At 37.0% G+C, this 9,872-nt stretch overlaps 1 pseudogene; it reads left to right on the top strand.

Moving 5' to 3' along the window:
- On the top strand, nt 3,001-9,309 carry LOC109359902 (annotated as a pseudogene).

Here is a 9,872-nt window from a genome sequence, read left to right on the forward strand (position 1 = left end):
GGACCAACCTATTCTTATTTTTGTGTGACAATATTATATCTTGTACATAAATATCTTGATGAGTAATAGGGACTCAAGACTAAGTAAATTCATGTAAAAAATGTTGGTTGATTGTATGTTTTAATTATTTTAAGGAATAAAAGCACCATAATATGACCATTCAAATTATGAGATGAATAGAAGAAGTGAATACTCACAACTATCTTGCATCATCCTTAATGTGATTATAATTTTTCTATATTTTTTAAATAAAAAATATGCATAATTATTTTATTTTATATTAATTGTTTATCAAAGAAAAGACATATTTATTATTATTTAAAAAGAAGTTTAATAAATTAGTCACTATTTATTCATGTAAAAATAAAATATTTATTAATAGAAAATAAAATTATATAAATACAATGAATAAAAAAAGATAAAAAAGAAAATGCATATCTACATATGACTTTATGATGCTTTGTCACTACGTTAAATGGACATCACGAAAAGAAAAGGATCTGAAAAATGAAGAGAGACCACTACATAGCTATCTCTTTTAAATTCTCTCGTACTACTCTAGTGTTTTTTACTTTTATTTTTTTCTTTGTATTTCAACAAAGGACACACATGATTTATTTATAGTTGGATTTGAGAGCCTATAAGCTTCCTTTTGTAAAAAAAATGCTAATCAAATACATTTATATCTCTTATAATTATTTTATTACTTTTTATTTTTCAAAGAGATAAATATAAATAATCTCCTTTTTATACTACTTTATTTTATTATTTTTAAATTCATATTCGTTTTTATTTAATTATTTACTTTTTAACGATTTATTTTATTTAATGTAATAAGCTAATAATCTCCTTATCTTTGAGTCTGTAAGGATTATCATTCGGTACAATTTTGAATTTAAAAACAACATAATAGTAATAATTATTCGATACAATTTTATTTTATGGGAAGAGATCAAGTTACTTCATCAGTAACTTTGAAGAGTTACTCCAATTCTCCACCATTTATTCTATTATAATCTAATGGCTCATTATCATTATTTTAAAAGTTATGTGGATGTCACATGCCACTCAACCTCATATTCCCTTCCTTCTCTTTATCCTCCCCTTCATACCATATTCAATAATGAGAGTGAGGAGACCAAGAATAGTGTTGTAGGCCAATTTGCAATCATTGACCAAGAATTTGATCTTTATTGTTCTTGACAATGGTTGATCGCTGACAGTCAACTATACTTCAACGTAGCCCCTTAGTGTGATTCATTCACTGGTGAAGCCGACCAACTTACCGTCATATGGCATTAGGTCCCAGTCGTGCAACTGCATCTTATTATAGAGGTCTTGGAACATGACATCTATTGAACTCCCTTGGTTCACAAATAGTCTGCCCATCTTCTTGTTGTTCAGCTTTGTGGTGACTACCAAGGGGCCGTCATGTTCTCGGACGACACTATTATAATTGCGGTCATCAAATGAGAGTGGTGGAGTTGCTATGTTGTTGTACTTCTGTAGGTGTCTCTAGCAGCCACTTGCATGACCTCTCGCATATACCTTTTCTAGAAGGATGAGGAAGTGCATCTAGTAGCAAATCCCCTTGAAATAGTATTGATGTCAATCGGGCTCCTTTGTCTAGATTGTCTAGACGATATCTATAAGCCTAGTTCCAGTTTGGAGGACATCCCTACTCGAGGGAGAGGGGCGATGAGTAGGAGAGATCCGTATTTTCTGAGCTACCATTTTTGCTGATCTAAACCTCCAATGAAGCGCTGAAGGTGACTGACCTGAATCAAGTCTCCAATGGTGTCCTACAGTTAGGTGCAGTCATCAGTTATATGATCCAAGCTGCTATGGAACTTACGGAACTTTGACCAGTCTTGGGGCCTGACCTTCTTGTTTGGATTAGGCTTTGGGAGCTGGACTAGGTTAGAGAACATTATCTCTTGTAGGATTTTGGAGCAGATGGTGTTGAAGGGAGTGCATGTTGTGTATTTAGGTTGCTTAGGTGGTCGTGGCATGTCTTATTTGGGATGGTCGGTGAAGTGGGGTTTTTTGGTATCCTACGAGGATTTTTTTGTGTAGTGGTTGATTGGGGGTTGGGTTTTTGGTGTCTCTTTGAGGTTAATAAATTGTTGGGCTCTAGAGCGGATATCTTCCGTGGTGTGAACAATGACTTTGGACAGTTCCATCTTGAAGAAATCAGGTAGTAGGCCACATCGGGACTCATGCTGACTTTTCCAAATTCCATTGAGGGTGTAGGATGACCGAGGTTTCTCCTTGCTGGCAGTGAACCGAAAATTAAACTTGTCTGCCAGTATGGTCCATTGATCAATGTTGTTTCGTGTCAGGCGAGTAAACCACTACAGAGTAGTGTGTTTCAAAGTTAGTGGAAACGACTGGCACATAATGGGATCAATGACTCTATGGAAGAGAATTGATGCTTCAAAGGCATTGAGATGGTCCTAGGTGCAGTTGTCCCCGCATATTGGTTGATATTTTTGGGATGGTCCTAATGTTTGGGTAGTGGGAAAGACATGATGGTTGTTGTTAAGGTGTGTTTGGCTCCACAACAATTCTGGTCGGCCTGGCGAGTGACCTTGGTGGTTTTTGTTTGGGGGTGTGTTGTCTGTATGTTGGCTCAGATTCTCTAGCAGACTCAATGTTATCGACAAATGGGTGTGATGGTCTAGAGCTTGATTCAGCTCTTGTCTGGCATAGTTCCTCCAGTATTTGTGCCTAATGTTGGATTAACTGCTCCTACCTTTCTATTATTTGAAGGAGTTATTGGCTTGTTGGATGCTTTGGTCTTACGATTGTATCATGAGTTCTGATGGCTTGGTTGAAAGGTTGTATGTGGGATAAAGGGTTATTTGAAGGAGTGTTGTCGTCATGAGGCATGTTGATGGGTGCAGATTCTACTTGGTTGTGGTGGTTAGGTTGATTTTTGGTGGTTACATGGTGTAAGTAAGCCACAAACGACGCCAATGTTCTTTGGGGTTGAATCAGATGACTGAGCATGGCAGTAGCCGTGAAAGAGGCATTTTTGGAGTGTCTAATTCAAATTTGGACTCGTCGATGGAAGTACCTGAAAAGGTGCTCCGACGATCAGGTTGACATGTTAATGAGGGAAAAGGTTAGAAGGAATAGAATGGCAAGAGTAAGAGTTCAAGATATGAGGGAATAATGTTACTTCTTTATGATGTGGATCCCTTATTTATAGTAAAGGTTGGTGAAATATTCTCTAGCATATGTTGTTGTCATGGCCGACCATTTGGGCTTTTCGGCATGTCCTGACTGATCATAAGGCTACTTTATCCATGTTAGGTGGCCTAGTAAGATCGTACTCTATGCATAGTTGACTGATAGCTTACAATAGGCTTAGTAGCCATAGTTTAGGCATACATGTACCATAGAGCAGGGGGTTAGGTGATAGTTTCAAGTGGCATGCAATAGATGTCTACTACGCATGACGTGACAATCTTGTATTGGATGGTAGAAGCGCAACCCTAGTATTGACCCATATGATTGTGACCGTTCAATAGTGTACTTCCATGTGTTGTTCGGTTGATTGGATTGCAACATGAGCCATTCTAAGATGTTCGGTCTTTGGTTGGCCTTGAGTATCCTAGCCTAGTCAAGATGAGGACCATTTGATCGGGATGGAAAATTTAAGATTAGAGATTTTGATTTTGAGTCACCCCCTTCACATATATGATAAAACCTATTCATGCTTCTTTTAAGAAATATGTTTATTTCTTCATCATTGCTTGATTGTGTGTTTTCCTCTCCTAGGACACTATCATTTAAACATATAATTGACCATGTATCCTGCTTTTGTATCTTTAGCAATTAAGTATATGATTAATTAGCTTCATTGACTTTGAGAATGTGGACTTAATGAAAAAACTTGTGGAAAATATTCAAACTACATTTCAGGTAAATAACTCATGTATAGTAGGGATTGAGAATATACCCCGAATAATCATTGAGTTTAAGGCGTGATAGTCAACATAAAAGCGCCATGCCCCATCTTTCTTCTTAACTAGAAGAACTAGAGATGAAAAAAGACATGTGTTACGAGTGATTATCCCTTTTTTCAACATATTCTTTATCATAGATGTCATTTCCTCCTTTTGAGAGTGAGGATATCTATAGTTTCACAAATATTGGGGTAGTAGGGAAATGTAGTGGTCATGGGTTCTTTTTTATGTAGGCCTATGGGGTTTGAAAAACATGGTCATATTTAGTGAGTATAGTTTGTATTTCAAGTGGTATTGTTAGTTGTACTGCATGAGTGGTCTGGGTTGTGGGTTGTAAGTGTAGGAATATTAAAGTATGGAGGGATATCATTCATATGGAGGAGTCTGGATAATTGGTGATAAGTGGAAGAGGTAAGGGTGGTGGTTAAGTCTCCTTGTAGAGTAATATTGTTTGTTCCAACAGTAAAGGTCAATGATGAACAATATATTACACACTATTCATAACATTAATTTAACATGATTGATGATTCTTGGTGCCTAATGGACTTTGTGTCACATGGTTTAGTGTTTTAGACTTTATTGGACTAATATTCCTAAAATGAGTTAATTTGGGATTATTTAGTCTGATTAAATCTATTATCATTTTCATATCATATTTGGCACCAATGACATTTTGGGCGTTATGAAAGTGGAGGATATGTGTGGAAGTGTTGTTTTTTTATTTTGGGAGTTTTTATTTTTAAATTTGGTTTTAGTTTTGGGCCCATTGTTTAGGGCCATTTTCGGTTTTACTCTTTCTAAAAGAGGGAACCCGAATTCCACTATCACTCTCTAGATTCACTCATTTTAGAATTCCATTTTCTCCTCTTTTGCTCTGCAAGGGTTTCACATCTTCTTCATTTTCGGTTTTCATTCATCTTCTTCATTTTCGGTTTCTTTCTTCCACTCAATGGAAGGGTAAACTTGTAGACTAAATTCCTTTGGTAATGTATCACAACTCTTGAGGTTTTGTTATTAATGCATTTTCGGTTTCTTTATGTTGATTTCTTCTATGTTAGAAATATAATACCCTAGTTCTGACATGCGACCTCTCAAGCCCATGAATATACTGAGCTTGTCACCCATTAAGCTTAAATAGTATGGTGACTAGATTAATGGTAGCGACTCAGTAGTATGGTGACTATTTATCCCTGAGGTACGGGTTCGAGTCGCGGAAGGCTCCCCTAGGAGGGGAATAAAATACTGCATGGGGTATTTAAGCTTAATGGATGGCACACTCAGTATATTCCTGGGCATGGGAGGTCACATTTTAGAACTCGGGTGTTACAAAAGAAGGCGCCTTTTTTATTTTTTTGTAACACCCAGTTATGACATGCGACCTCTCAGGCCCATGAATATACTGAGTGTGCCACCCCAAGCTTAAATACCCTCTTTAGTATTATATTCCCCTCCTAGGGGAGTCTTCCGCGACTCGAACCCGTGACCTTAGGGATAAATAGTCACTATACCACTGAGTCACTACCATTAAGCTAGATTACAAAAAAATCGGAAGTACATTCTTGATCCTTCGCATGTCAGAACTGGGTTGTTACAAAAAAAGTCTAGCTTAATGGTAGTAACTCAGTGGTATAGTGACTATTTATCCCTGAGGTCACGAGTTCGAGTCGCGGAATGATCCCCTTGGAGGGGAATAAAATACTGCATGAAATATTTAAGCTTAATGGGTGGCATGCCCAATATATTCATGGGAATGGGAGGTCGCATGTCAGAACTGGGGTGTTACATGAAACTAGTTTATGAGTTTATCTTCGCTTAGTTGATTTACTCTCTATTGCGTGAATGCTTAGTTCATGTGAATTTGTTAATCGTTTCATGCTTATGTTTATTTTGCTTAGTTAGAGGCTTAGGTTTTGGAACTTTGAATTGATTATCGCTTAGTTAATTGAATCTCAACAAGTTCGGAAGTTAATGGTTGGAATCTAAAAATAATCTTTTGAAACCGAGGATTGAGTTGTGAGCAAATGAACCAAATGGATTTAGTTGTTTTATTACATTGCTTAACTATTGTTTCTGAATTTGATTTATATTCATACTATCCAATAACAAAAAACCCCTTGTATGTGTGAGTATAAGGTGTTTGAAGCTTTGCTTGAAAGATAATCCTTGGAAAACGACCTAGGAGTCACTTCATAGTACTACAGGTTTTAATTGTTATATTATTTGTATCGGGTATGGCCTCGATCAAATTTGGCGCCGCTGCTGGAGAGTATTGGTTCTTGTCAAAAGTTCTTAGTATAGTTTAGTGTGTGTCTTATAATAATCATTCTGTTTGGGTTTCAAAATCTGCCGGTAGCATTCACTGTTAGCTGTTTGCTGTCTTGTTTAGCTATTTGTCTGTTAGATAATTCAGGTGTATGTTGGTTAATATAGTTGTGGTTCGAATTTTTGCATGAAACTTTATTTCCATACTTCTTTCATCGCATATTGAATACTAGATGTATCATAGTCAATCACCTTGCTGCTGGTTATGAGATACAAACAAGTAGTGGCTAGTGTTATTGTTGATTTTCTATTTTTGGCATAACTTTGGAACCGTTAATCAGTATTGGATATATTATATATGCATTTGGGGTAGAAAAATCCAAAGATTCATTCTCTACACATTGTGTTTATAGAACCCATCCTGAAAATCCAAAAAGAGTCTGTTTACTATTTCTTTTTTATTTTACAAGTTTATTTTTCCAATTGTTTTAATTTTGTTGCATTTAATTAAATTAGTTAGGCTTTGATTTTTGTTTGTGGATGTTTCCTATGGTATTAGGATTTTATTGATGCAAAGTTTTGGTTGATCACTGAAATTTAACATGTATTTCACTTACTGCCCTACATGGTTTTTACTGCTGCATTAGTGTATGACTACGGGAAATCCTAACTCTTTGCATCCAATAAATCCTGAAACTGATAGAACATTTCATAGTTTGGTTAGACAAGTTAGGAATTTAAATATAGATAGTGAGTCTTTTCATGTTAGTGTTAATTTCCCTAATAGTGATACTGATTCTGCTGTTTCTATGCATTCTGTTGTTTCTGTGCACTCTGTTGCATATTCTGAAAATATGGCTGAACCACCTCAAATCCCACATGAGAGGACATTAAGGGAGATGGATGCACCTGATTTAACATACAAAAGCTTGTGTATCTAGTATCCCAATGAGGATGTGCCATATCTGCTCAAAACTAGACTAATCCATTTGTTGCCTAAGTTTCATAGACTTGCAGGTGAATGTCCTCATAAGAATCTTAAGGAGTTCCACATTGTCTGTTCCACCATAAAGCCACGTGATGTACAAGAAGATCACATATGTTTGAAGGCATTCCCACATTCACTTGAGGGCGCTTCAAAAAATTGGTTGTGTTCTATTACTAGTTGGGATGACCTGAAGAGAATCTTCCTTGAAAAATTCTTTCCTGCCTCCAGGACCACTGCAATCATAAAAGATATTTCTGGAATCAGACAACTACATGCAGAAGGTTTATATTGGGAGATATTCAAGAGACTATGTGCAAGCTGCCCCTATCATCAGATCTCTGAACAACTCCTCCTGCAATATTCCTATGAGGGTCTGAACAACATGGAGAGGAATATTATTAATGATGCTAGTGGTGATGCACTTGGAAATATGACCCCTTTTGAGGCTAGAGGTTTGATTGAAAAGATGTCTTCAAACTCTCAACAGTTTAGTGCAAGAAGTAGTGATGCTACAATGGTCAGAGGTGTCCATGACGTTGGGACATATTCGGTGAGGCAAGATAAACTTGTGAAAAAATTTGACTCCCTTGCTACCTTGGTCACTCAACTTGTCATGAATCAGCAGAAACCTTCACTTGCAGCACGTGTTTGTGGCATTTGCACCGCAACTGATCATTATGTTGATGTTTGTCCTTCTCTCTTAGAGCCCAAAACTGGTGACCATCATGAGGCCTATACTGCAAATATTTACAACATACCTCAACAATATCAACATAATTATGATCCTTCATCAAGCAGATACAACCCTGGATGGAGGAATCATCCGAATCTTAGATGGTCTGATCCTTCACAGCCTCATACAGGGCACCATTTCAGAATAATAATGCTAAATAAAATGGACCATAATGTGCCTCCTCCAATCCAACAGCAGAGGCAACAACAAGTGAATAGTAATCATGCTCCTACATCTAGTGAACCTTCATTATAAGAATTAGTGAGACAAATGACATTGTAGAATATGCAATTCCAACAAGAGACCAGAGCTTCCATTCAAAGACAAGAGTCCTCCATTCATAATTTGACCACCCAGATGGGACAAATGGCTACTTCATTAAACACATTGCACTCTCAAAATTCTGATAAGTTGCCTTCCGAGACTGTGGTCAACCTGAAGAATGTGAGTGCCATCACTCTAAGGTCAGGCAAAACATATTGAAGTTGATCTAGTTGCATAAAAAATGAAGCAACCGGTTTTACAAGAGACTGAGAACACTAGTGAACAAATTCTTCCCAGTGAACCTTCCACAAGTGATGCACAACCATCTTCCCTTCCTCTTCCATTTCCTCGAAGACCTATTCAAAGTAAGAAGATGGAAGAGGTAGACAAGGAGATCTTGGACACATTTAGAAAGGTAGAGGTGAACATACCTTTACTTGATGCAATCAAACAACTTCCAAGATATGCAAAAATTTTAAAGGAGTTGCACATTCACAAGAAGAGGCTCAAAGGTAATCAGAGGATGAGCTTGGGCATAAATGTTTCCGCACTAATAGGTAAACCTGTTCCTCACATTCCTGAAAAATGTAAGGACCCAGGTACATTTGCTGTACCTTACATAATAGGTAAGCAAATTTGAGAATGTCATGCTAGATCTAAGTGCTTCGATTAATGTTATGCCTATGTCTGTTTTCATGTCTCTTTCACTTGGACCTATGCAACCCATTGGGGTAATGATTCAATTAGCAAACAGGAGTACTGCATATCCTGCTGGTTTGATAAAGGATGTCTTAGTTCGGGTTGGTGAACTTATTTTTCCGGTTGATTTTTATATTCTCGATATGGAAGAGAGATCCTCCCGTAACACAGTTCCTATCATTTTGGGGAGGCCATTTTTTAGAACAGCCCGGACCAAGATAGATATCCATGTTGGAACATTATCTATGGAGTTTGGTGATATTGTGGTCCGGTTTAATATTTTTGATGCTATGAAGCATCCATCTGAGGATCATTCCATGTTTCATATTGATTTACTTGATGAGTTAACTAATACTAATGAGCATATCTGTGATTTTCTTAATGATTTTGATTATATGTCATTGATAGACTCATACACTTGTCATACATGCACTGATTCTGAAATGTGTAATTCTTGTATTGATGAGTTTCTGCATATTTATGTTGATCCAAATGTTGTAGAATTAGATTGCACTAACCCAATTGTTGCAGACATCATACAACAATCTGATTTACTTGTCCAGGTGCAAGTTGCAGAATCTATGTCTGCTACTTTGGTTCCATCTATTTTGCAGACACCTGTATTGGAGCTTAAACCTTTTCCTAAAAACCTCAAGTTTGCTTACTTAGAGGATGATGAGAAGCTTCCTGTTATTGTTTCCACCTCCCTTGATGTTGACCAAGAGGAGAAGTTGTTGCAAGTGCTGAAGAAGCATAAGAAGGCAATTGGTTGGACCTTAGCTGATATTCCTAGTATTAGCCGATCTATGTGCATGCATAGGATACAAAGGAGACTCAATCTCCTAATCCTTGAGGTTGTGAAGAAAGAGGTCACAAAGCTTTTACAAGCTGAAATTATATATCCCTTTTCTGATAGTCATTGGGTGAGCCTAGTTCAGGTGGTTCCAAAGAA

This window comes from Lupinus angustifolius, chromosome LG11 (genome assembly GCF_001865875.1).
Source record: "Lupinus angustifolius cultivar Tanjil chromosome LG11, LupAngTanjil_v1.0, whole genome shotgun sequence".
Classification (NCBI taxonomy): domain Eukaryota; kingdom Viridiplantae; phylum Streptophyta; class Magnoliopsida; order Fabales; family Fabaceae; genus Lupinus; species Lupinus angustifolius.